A 9268-nucleotide genomic window follows, 5' to 3' on the forward strand; every position below is an offset into this window, starting at 1 on the left:
TGATTTTGGCTTAAGTCATGTTCCCAGGGTCATGGGATCAAGTCCCACATCAGGCTCCACTCTCCCTGCCCCTCTCCCCTGCTTGCACTCTCTCTAAAATAAAATTTAAAAAAAAAATTTTTAGGATGTTTGAATAGCAAACAGCCTTGGAAGATAGAAATATGTTCCCTCCTGAGCTATTTTGTTATTACCTCCCCAGAGATGTCCCAGAGTAGTAAAGATAAGCCTTCTCCTCTCTCCCTGGGAGATTGGCTTACATTCCGGAATAATGAGTAATCTCTCTCTCTCTTCCCCTTCTCCAGAGGGGAAGATGGGCAGGTCATCAGTTTCCTAATTTTACGGTTCCTCTCCTGTGGGGCACCCCACTACATGTGCAGGTAACACCCAGCCCTCATTGCATTTCCCCGCAGAAACTGGAGCATGGGGAAATGTTGTTCTGGTTCCTGTTTTTTCTGTGAGTAATAAATCTGTGTCGCTGACCCAGCAGTCATATCTTCTGTCAGTGTATGTATATAAAATTGTGCCAGACTAATTCATAAGCTTGCAAGTCACGTACAATCTCAGATCTTTCACAATTTCTAACTTAACGTTTTGTAAAATTGGTAATTGCAATGCTTATCCCTTAAGAGTTTTAATCAAACCATGTAAATAATGCACTTAGTTAATTATTGGCCAGTCACTGTGCCTTATTTTATCCATTAATTTCTCTGCTAAAGACACAAAGTTAGGGATGCAGTAGAAAACAAGGAAGGGATTTGGCTCTCAGATTTCTGCCTGAAAATATGAGTTGGAGTTCTGGTTCCACCACTCACCAGTTTTATGACGAAAGACAGGTCACTTCTCTCTCAGACCTTTGTGTTCTCATCTGTGAAGTTAGAATAATGGGAAAGGTCAACATTTAATAGATATTTTCCTAGAAACATTAGACTCATGAGATTATTCTGGGGGAGAAAAGGGTTCTGCGGACACAGAGGTCTGGGAAATCTTGCATCTAATAAATCTCCCCTAAAAATGTGTAAGGCATATAGTAAAAAGTCAGAGAGCCCTGCAGAAAAGAAACCTGTTTGATTGAATTAAGCCAATGTTTCCAAAATGTCATCTGACGGCAGTACCCTTGTTTCCTCATGACAGCAAACTACCATCGCATGGACTGTATTGTAGAAAATGCTAAACTACATGACCTAAGAGTCTTTCGAAGGTCAACAACCTTTTTCGTCTCTACTGTCATGCACCCACACGTGATGTTTTGTTCTACAGTTTCAAGCTCAGGTGTGAGTGGCATTGTCTTCTTGTGGACAGGAACCACACTTGTCACTCCTAAGTCACATGGGGTGGGCAACCAACAGATCTATATTTGCATAGAGCCACACCAGTAAAATACACACCCATCAGCAAATGCACAAAGAAGACAGCAACATTGGAAGTTTATACATGAGCTGCCCAGAATTCTTACTGCCACCAAACACACTTTGTTTTTCTACCATTCCTGGGAAGCCATGTAGGGCAAAAACTTTAGTAATCAGGTGGAGGGAAAAACTTGTTACCAAGAAGCCTTTTTCTGTCTTCTAAATAGCTACATCCAATAAGAATGATGGCCTGGAATCTGGAAGCTTTGGATTTTAATTGTGTACACCATGAACTCACTCCTGGTTTGAAGTGAGTTATCTTCTGTATCAAATCATGTGTTTTTTCCATCTTGAAAGTGAGGGAGGGGGCTGGGTGGTGTCTGTCTTCTCATGCAGTTTGAGATTGTTGCTTCATTCTGAAGAAATGGCATCTAAAGGCAGCTTTCAGTCCAGCAATTCCACAGTGTGTCAGTCCAGCCTTCTGCAGCAGCCTTCTGGTCCCATGCAGTATGCATTAGCCTCTTTAGCCTCCAACAAGCAAAGCTGGAGGTGGGAACAGCTCGAGCCCATCTGGGTCTTTTCAAAAAGGCTACATCATGCCTCTCGGGGTCTGTGCCCCACACTAATGTCACTCATACTCTTTGGGAAATGCTCTCTCCAGTGTTGAGGACAGGCTGTGTCCACCAAACCAATGGCTTGGCCTTCTGTTATACTGACATTTTCTTTTCTTTAATGATTAAAAAATGTACAAAAATACTCGTTTAAGTTGTGTGAAGGAGTTTACTTCAACCTCCAAAAGCAACGAGAGCTATGCCTGGGCCTGGAAGTGGGACCAGACACATGGCTTAGGTTAAGGCAAAAGAAGAGCTTCAAGTTTGAAGCTAAAGTTTGTTCTTATTTTGTGTGTGTGTGGCTCGGTCAGGGACTCAGCATGGCTAAAGCATAGCTTACTTGGGGGAACTACATGCTGTGAATGTGTAAATTGGCTCCTATTTCTCCAAACTGTGCTGAGGAGCTCAAATCCCCTTAACCACTGAGCACAGGGAATTTCTCCCCAGTGCAACCTCCAGCCTTGGCTTTGAGGTCACTGATTGCACCCTGTTCCTGCCCTGCCTACAGTCAGCTGAGCGAGGCCTTGGGCTTATCTGGATCCCCTCAGTCACCCTCTCAGGGCTGCACGCTTGCAGGGAGAGGAACAAGGAAGGCCTGGTTGGCTCTGACCTTATTGATCTGTGACCTGGAGCCACTCATGTGGCCTCTCAGGGCCTCAGACACTTTCTGTCCCTATAAAATGGGGCTGATAATCCTGCCATGAAAACCTCATCAGACCACTGGTGGAACACCTCCTGCTCCTCCCCAACTCGTGCTGTAATATCTGGGAGCATCTTGACTTTGTCTATCTACCTCTTCCTCTGGTATCTTCCAGGCTTGACAAGTGCTGCTCCTTCATCCTGGTAACATCCTTCCTTAAATTTTACTCATTCTTCTACAGTCAGATCAAGTGTTTTCTCCTACAAGTGACTTTTCTTGACATCACAGGCTGACTGTCTCTATTCTGCACTCCTCTGGCAGCGGCACCTATATTTACATTTGCTACTGAACTTAGAGAACCTGAAATCAATTTCAACCTTTAATTAAGATGCTCAGAGATAGCCTTGTCTGAGGAAATCCTCAATGTCCTAGAGCTTGGAAAGCTTAACTTCCCAGCCTGCTGTCCCAGACCTGAGCTGCAGCCTCCAGCCCACCCATCCCTCCTGAAGGCTGGCTCCCCCCACAGCCATTTCTGTCCTAATGGAGTGTTGTACAACCTTTAGTCCACAGGTAGTAAGAAGCCAAGGACCTGTTTTCCCTCCGACATCTGTGAATGCCTTAACCCCCTTTATTCTACATTAAGTCCTAGTTTAAGTTCTTTGAGAATGAGCAGAGGAGGGGCAGAGAATACCAAGCATGCTCTACTCTGGCAGCTCAGCCCAATGTGGGACAACGTGAAGATTAGGACCTGAGCTGAAACCCAGAGTCCACATGTTCAACCGACTAAGCCACTCAGGCACTCCGGTCCTATTTTAGCCCTAACATCTCCAAATGGTGAAACACTTCAATAAAATAACCATGATTTTGGGAAAAAAAAAAAAAGATGCTCAGAGACAGGGGGGCCTGGGTGGTTCAGTTGGTTGAGTGGCTGACTCTCTATCTCACAGTTCATGAGTTCAAGCCCCACATCAGGCTCTGCACTGACAGTGTGGAACCTGCTTGGAATTCTCTGTCTCCCTCTCTCTCAGTCCCTCCACCACTTGTGCACTCACTCTCTTTCTGTCTCAAAATAAATAAACTTTAAGACACACAGATGCAACATATTCTTTTGTAACTGGCCTTTTTTGCAATGTCCTCCTCGGGTGGCTAACACTAGTCTAGACACATGACTGACTGTTGAGAGTGAAGGCACGTGGGGTGCAGGGGCCACCAAGACAGTAGAAGGACCCAAGGGGTGTGTGTGCAGCACTGGCATTGTCTGCGACATGGGAGGAGGCCACCACCTGCCTCTCTCCATGATAGGCAGATCCTGCAAGGCCTCTCAAGGGTTATGTGGAGGGGACTGGACTCTATCTTGAGGAACCTCTGGAGGATTTTAAGCAAGAGAGATATGATTGGCCATATGTTTTAGAGGTTTATGTTTATGTTTATGTTTTGGCCAATATTGGCCACTGGCTACTGTAAGGAGAATGTATAGAAGGGGCAAGACTAGAGTCAAACAGTCCAGTGAGTGGCTTTTAGTGTGACCCACGAGAGGGCTGCATCTGGATGGCAAGAGGACAGTGGCTCCCTTTCCTTCCATATAATAAGGAGAAAGCTGGGGCTGAATCTCAGCTCTGCCCCTTCTTGGCTATGGACTTTGGGTGCCCACTTCACAGCACTCTGTGAGGGATAAATGAGACAATAAATGTTTTAGTAGTAGCAGTATTCCAGAAATGTCCTGGAGGTCAACTGGGGAGTATGGGAGGTGAGGGAGAGCCAGATCAAGGATGACTTTTGGATTTCTGGCTTAAGGAAATGGGTAGATAAGTCAGAAACGACTCAACTATGAGCATGTCAGGTCTTGGGATAGGTAGGAGGGCCTATTTGGGATCTGTCGGTGGAATGTGGGGAGGCCCTCCTATCTCAGCCCTGGCTCTCACTGCCATGAGCAGGGCAGGGTGGATCCAACATAGGTAGCCAGAAAGGGTGGAAGTGATTGGAAACAACAACAGGCCAATTATCTGAAAGGCTAGGCCCTATCAGAGGTGCTCTGTAGGGCACTGGGTAAGTCACTTCCCTGTCTGGGAACTGACTTCACACACATGTGAATCGGGGAGACATCCTCGTCCAGCCCTGGTTTCCCCAGACACTGAAAGCTGGGAAGTGCATATCGTGATGTTGAAACACCTCCTCTGCATTCAGGGCCCCGCTCATGTGCCCCCTCCTCCACGCCACCTCTCCTGGCTCCCCAGCCAGCAACAACCACTCTTCACTCTGGGCTCCTAAAACTGCACACCCAGAGAACTTCCTTCCAAGCTATGTCTGGCCCCTGCCCACCCCACAGTACTGATCCACCACACAGCTCATTGCCGCAGGTGCTGCTCTGCCCCGCTCACTGCAGGTGGCCAGCATCGGCCCAGGGATAGTCCGGAATCTGCAGCTCCTGCTGGCATGATCCTAGCCAACGGGGGAACTGGATGATTTTCCTTCTGGTGGAAAGTCTAAGTGTGAAGCAGAACAAAGACATACCCAGGGGCTGTATGACAGGGGAGCCACAGAAGGACACCATTAATAAAGTATTTTTCAATCATGTATTAAAATCCTTAGAGTTCTCAGGTAAAGATGGGTAGGTGGGCTTTTCCAGAGTAATTTCACATACGCAGAAAAGTGTTTGCAGACACTCTGTGAGAAGGTGGGAGAAGTTTCCAGAGGGCCCACCAGCCAGAAACCAGGATATTCGGAGGGGGGGGGGGGCTCAGAAGATGCTCTGGCACCCTGAGGAGAACCACAGTCCCCAGAAACTACCCCCTTCACCTCCTGCTAGGAGGAGGCCGATTGTGGCAGGGCAGTGCCTGGCCCCAGACATCCCCCAAGCTATTCTTCTGAGGCTTTGTGTTTCTCCTAAGGCAGGCTGGGAATAGAGGACAAGGGCTGTGAAGATACAAAAGAGCCTGGTCAGTCCAAAGAAAGAGCTACCTCCTCAAATGAGGTGGCCCTCTCACCCAGCACTAACCCTTCTCCATCCAAGGCCACTGAGGCAGCCCAGCATCCCCACCCTGGCCCAGCAGGTCTCCCCTGTCCTCCTCAGCAACAGGAGGCCACAGAGCTTCTTATCCGATGGGCTTGAAAGCTGGCACACAACTACTCCCCACCACTCCCACATACGGAATACCCGCATGCAAACAGGCATGTACATGGTCGTCTGCAAAGAAACACACCACTCACGTCACGTATGCACACAAATGCCAAACACAAAGTCTCACTCAAACACGATCACCCCCACATGCACACGCATGCCCTCCACAGACATCAAAGACAGGCATGTCCATATACAGCTATACACACACACACAAGCACTGCAAGTACTCTCCTTACAGATTTTATATACACAGTTGTGTACTAGATGCTCTGGGGTGCCGCTCAGGTCCCCGGCCCCTCTATCCACTGAAGCATCCACTTGCCCAGGCAAGGTCACTCAGCAGGATGAGGCAAGAGGGAGTTTGGGAGGGGGAGTCGATGCACAGGTACAAAAGGTAGGCCCCACTGCCTCAATTCAAGACAACTCTTTGGGGCTGCTTCCTTCATCCTCCCAGGTGTTGATCAGAGTGCTCCCCAAAAGAGCCATGAGTCTGTGCAGAACTCTTCCTTTCTTTAAGGACCTTCAGTCCTCCGGACTGGGGGAGACTAGCACTTTTCTCCCTGCGGCCTGAAGGCTGACCTCTCCTATAGCCTGGGCCTGGAGCCCTGAGAGGATTCCTGGAAAGGCCACCAAGGGGCTGACTCAGGGCTGGGAGCAGATCAAGGATCCTCTGAAATACCTGCAAGTGGTGCTGAAATAGGTACAAAGGAATCTATCCTTCATCTGTGCTTTTGATTCTAGTCTCAAACCCTAGCTGGCCATGTGACCTTAATGCAATACTTCCCTCTTCTGGCTTCAGATTTTCCATATATATAGTAGGAAGTCTGGAGTTGGAGACACAAGCTTCCTGTGATACCTATCACAGGCTGGCAAGGTACGGTCTAGATCTGTGCTGCTCAAAATGTGGTCCACTGGCCAGCAGCACGGCCCTCAGCAGGGAGCTTAGAAAAGCAGAATCTCAGGTTCCTCCCAGCACCTGCTGAATCAGAATCTGCATTTTAACCAAATCTCTGGGCAGTGCTGATGCACACTATAGTGTGAGAAGTACTGTCCTAAATGAGCTCTGAAAGCCCTTTCAGTTTCTAGAGGTCTATAAGTTTCTATAGTCTATTGGAGTAGAGAATGTGGGGCTTTTGGTTGAGAGGAATTATTGATTTGCCAGCAAAGCTTTTTGTCAATCTCTGGTGACCAGATAGCTCTCTGATTTCTACAACTGGAACTGAGTCCTCTCTCCTGGGCCCTCCGCTGGCTCCCTCTCCTCCATCTGATCTTTGCCACGTTCTGCCTATTAGCTCCTTTAAATGATGGCTAGTGTGGACCCTTTGCACTTTATCTTTGCCCCTTCCTTTAGACTCCTGGCTGGAATGGAGACACGTGGCTACTACCTGGGATCACTGGTTGAGAGCCACACTTAGGGAGGGCAGAGTCACAAGCTGGAAGTACCTCGGTCCCTGAGGACTTTGTGGGGCAGAAATGCCATGCCAGCCCTGGACTACCTATCTCCAGATTTTTAAGTCATAGAAGTAAATTTCATCTCGTCTAAGCCAATTATTTGGGGTCGCTATGACTTGCAGACAACCCCAGTTTTAGCTGATATACTGGCAATTATTTCAGACCCCTTTTCCACCTCTCCCTGCATCTAATCACCAAACCCTTTTTATCTACCTCCTTGATATATCCCAGATCTGTAATCTTTTCTCAACCACTGCCACTTGCACTGAACTCAGACAATCAGAATTTCTTCCCTGGGTTACCATGTCAACCTTCTTTCTACCTAGTCGCCCTACTTTGTAAGGTCTGTCCCTTCCCATCTGTCTTTCCTACCAGTAACTCAAATCAGCTGTTGTATGAGAAACTTGAATATATATATATTTTACAGAGACCAGTAGAACAAAGATACACACCCAAAATGATGACCATTGTTAATATTACCTGTAATTTTTTATGAGACAAATATGACAAAGTTGTGTCATTCCCTCCACAAGGGCCTGATCCTGTACTGAACTGTATCCTTGGAGTATTTTTTCAAACTTTACATACATTTACAAATGAATATATGAAATGATTTTGTGAATGTTAAAATTTTATCTAAGTGGTGCCATACTAACCTATAGTTCTGCAACTTGCTTTTTAATATTTTTACGGTTTATCAATTTTGATACCTATAAATTGAGTTCGTTCATGTCAGTAGCTCTACAGCGCTCCATCATGTGAGTATAACAGCACATCTATTTACCTATTGATGAGCAACTATATTATTTCCTGCATTTTTCTTTCATAAACAATGCTTCACTAACATCCTTATATATGTACGAGGTCTCTGGGGTCTATAGCTGGAAGTATAATTGCTGGGTCTTAACAACAGTGATGGTTATGGGATGAAATGCATCCCCTCAAAATATATGTTCCAATCCCAGGTACCTGTGAATGTGACTAATTTGCAAGTTGGGTCTTTGCAGATGTAATCACCTTAAGATGAAACCACTAAGGTGGGCCCTGATCCAATATGATCCGTGTCCTACAAGAAGAGAACCAGAGAGATACACACAGGGAGAGAACACCATGTGAAGACAGAGGCAGAGATCGAGTGATAGGTCTACAAGTCAAGGAACTGCTTGCTGGCAGGGACTTGTGGCAACTGCCAGAAGCTGGGAGTGGCAGAGAACAGATTCCTGTCTCGGGGACTCCCTGCTGACACCTCGATTTGGGGGTCTCTAGCCTCCAGAACTGTAAAACAATACATTTCTGTTGTTTTAAACCATACAGTTCGTGGTAATTTGTTAGAGCAGCTGTAAGAAGCAAATGTAGTGGTGGAATCAAAAGACTTGGCCTGTGGGAACATAAGTTGAGGTCAGAGAGTGAGCAGATGAGTCTGAGACAGTTGGGGCTAGACTGGGAAGGGCCTACAATATGACCCTAGATAGGTATTTGGACTTATTCATTCAGGCAATGAGATGCCACAGAGGATAAATTACATCAGCAAGGGACACAGTTGGGGTTAGAGAAGTGTCAAAGAAACAGCCATTCTTTAGCCATTTCTGCAGGGGGTTGTTTGTTTGTTTGTTTGTTTGTAAAGAAGGTTCCACACCTAATGTGGGGCTTGAACCCACCACCCTGAGATCAAATGTGGCAAGTTCCACCACTGAGCCAGCCAGGCGTCCAGAAATGGCCACTCTTTAGAGTGGACTTGTTTGAATCATTCAACTTCTGAGATCTCAGATTTATTCACTTTTTCCTTTAAAAGTGATTAATTCCCGGGGCACCTGGGTGGCGCAGTCGGTTAAGCGTCCGACTTCAGCCAGGTCACGATCTCGCGGTCCGGGAGTTCGAGCCCCGTGTCGGGCTCTGGGCTGATGGCTCAGAGCCTGGAGCCTGTTTCCGATTCTGTGTCTCCCTCTCTCTCTGCCCCTCCCCCGTTCAAGCTCTGTCTCTCTCTGTCCCAAAAATAAATAAACGTTGGGGGAAAAAAATTTTTTTAAATAAATAAATAAAATAAAAGTGATTAATTCCCTTCCACACACAACTGCAGGATTTGACAAACACAAGTTTG

The sequence above is a fragment of the Prionailurus viverrinus genome, chromosome E2 (genome assembly GCF_022837055.1).
Source record: "Prionailurus viverrinus isolate Anna chromosome E2, UM_Priviv_1.0, whole genome shotgun sequence".
In the NCBI taxonomy this organism is placed as follows: domain Eukaryota; kingdom Metazoa; phylum Chordata; class Mammalia; order Carnivora; family Felidae; genus Prionailurus; species Prionailurus viverrinus.